At 37.6% G+C, this 2037-nt stretch overlaps 1 long non-coding RNA gene across 1 annotated transcript in view; it reads right to left on the bottom strand.

Moving 5' to 3' along the window:
• Positions 1 to 325: 325 nt before the first annotated feature.
• LOC121917486 overlaps positions 326 to 2037 on the bottom strand; it is a 5434-nt gene continuing 3722 nt past the window's right edge. Inside the window, exons 2-3 of the long non-coding RNA XR_006101040.1 lie at positions 1098 to 1267; positions 326 to 625 (exon numbers count right to left, since the gene is read on the bottom strand). This is a non-coding gene — a long non-coding RNA (uncharacterized LOC121917486). The remainder of the gene's footprint in view (positions 626 to 1097; positions 1268 to 2037) is intronic.

The following is a 2037-nucleotide window of genomic DNA, read 5'->3' as shown; positions in this document are numbered from 1 at the left end:
TCATGTACCTAGGACGTTAATAATGTAGGAGGTGAATCTGAGTAACCATAGCCAGCCCCCACACGTATCTTGGGACATAACTTTCAGAGGTCTCTAAGCTTCAGTTTCTCTGAGAGTTCAGCCTTAGCACTGTAGATAGAGCAACACATGTCTTGCAGCTTTTCCCAGCAGTACCTTCTTCTCTTACAGGGCTATAGGTTCTCTTTTTCCCAGCATTAACACCGTAAAGATGAGTTTCAATTATTCCAGGCTTAGTATGTAGGTAAAAGTTCTTGTTGCGGTGTGGCCAACTACATCAACATTTAGTCATTACACTTGTTCACTAATTACATGGTGCAAAGAATGAGGTGAGTGGTTGGGTCCAGGAAGCAACAATTGCCTAATTACAAGAGACTACTCACAGTGAGTATATGTTACCTTCAGCATTGGAAGTAGTGCATCTGCGAGCATGTAACTACAGAACATGAGTGGAAGGGTGCTATTGTATTGTATGCATTGTGTTGTATTCATGTCTTGAAAAGTACTTCTTGGAGACATCTAGCAGGCCACTGTGGGAATAGGATGCTGGGCTATATAGAAGCAGCACAGTTCTTATGCCTGGTCCTGGATTCCAATATAAATGTTCCTGGACAGATATCGTATTTCAACAGTTATTGTGGTCTGGCAACATCCAAGTTAAATTACTGTAATTCTATCTTTGAAAACTTCAGATATTTCAGAATTTAGCAACCAGATGGTAAACCACACTGATTTTTTCTTAAAAAAAAGATCTTCACTTGTTTTTAGACTGCAATTCAACATGATGGTGATAACCAATGAAATACAGTATTAAGTTACCCATTAAGTTGGGATTTTACAACATAAAGAAGCAACTGAATCAATTTTTTTAATGAAGTGATTTACTAAAGTTTTTTTGCAGTAACCTGTGTTATTAATTAATGAAATGCAATACAATCTAAAGAGCTACCTTTTTTTCCATTTCTCAGCTGGTTCTTTATTCAAAGGCTTAGATTTTTGTATAACCATTTCTTGCTTTTTGTTATTCCTTTGAGGTTTTGGAATTCCAGTGTTTAAGTCACAATATTCAAATCACTTACTTTAATGTATGATTTAGTTGTATCCAAGGTTTAAAGCTTTCAAATCAACCAGCTACAATGGTAATTTGGAAAAGGGTGGTCTTCTTTGCAGCCACATAGTCCTCCTCATCTGTCCCAAGAAATTGCATTTTGAGCTATTATCCTGGGAGCTCTACATGGGAATCAGTAAGCTAAGGAAAGGAGGAGGGAAAGGAGATGAAATTATAAGGAAAGAAAAAAGATAAATCAAGAGAAGCATTGGGGTGGCCGAGAACTGGAGTTTTCAAAAATTTATGTCTGTTCCCTTCACCCCAAAGCTCAAAACAAAGATGGAGGGGAGAAGAACTAAAACCATGCATAGTATTTTTCTTTCTGGCAAGGCCTTTATTACAGGCTTAAATATAAACTTAACTTAAAAATTTAAATTTAAATGACAATTTGACATAACCTTAATTACATCCCCCCTAACATAAATGCAATGGAATTAAATGTATTTTAGTTCACTTGTTATTAACTGAACACTTTAACTCTTTTCTACTAGCTTTTATATCTCTGGAAGGAACATAGCCATGGACAGAAGGGGTATATAATAAATATAATCCGCCACAGTGTTTCTTTCTCTCTCTCTCTCTCTCTCTCTCTCTCTCTCTCACACACACACACACACACACACAATACCATCCCAGGTCCTTGTCTGCAGTGTCTCTTGTGTTTCTGACTGAGCCAGCCAGAAAAATCAGCAGTAGCAGAACACATTATAAACCAACCTGAGCATAAAATGCTGTTAAAATGCAAATAAACATTAGCCAGAGTCAGGGGCTTTCCCAGCAGACAATGGATCATGAATTAAATAGACACCCTGAGGCCTTGCAACTCACCAACAGACTAACACAGAGATTAACATGAAAATCATTTCCTCTCATCCAGGGGTCACACAGTATATATACACCACACACCTCCA

This window comes from Sceloporus undulatus, unplaced genomic scaffold (assembly GCF_019175285.1).
Source record: "Sceloporus undulatus isolate JIND9_A2432 ecotype Alabama unplaced genomic scaffold, SceUnd_v1.1 scaffold_20, whole genome shotgun sequence".
NCBI lineage: Eukaryota > Metazoa > Chordata > Lepidosauria > Squamata > Phrynosomatidae > Sceloporus > Sceloporus undulatus.
The sequence above is the reverse complement of the archived record's forward strand: the minus strand, read 5'-3'. Positions and strand labels throughout refer to the sequence as shown.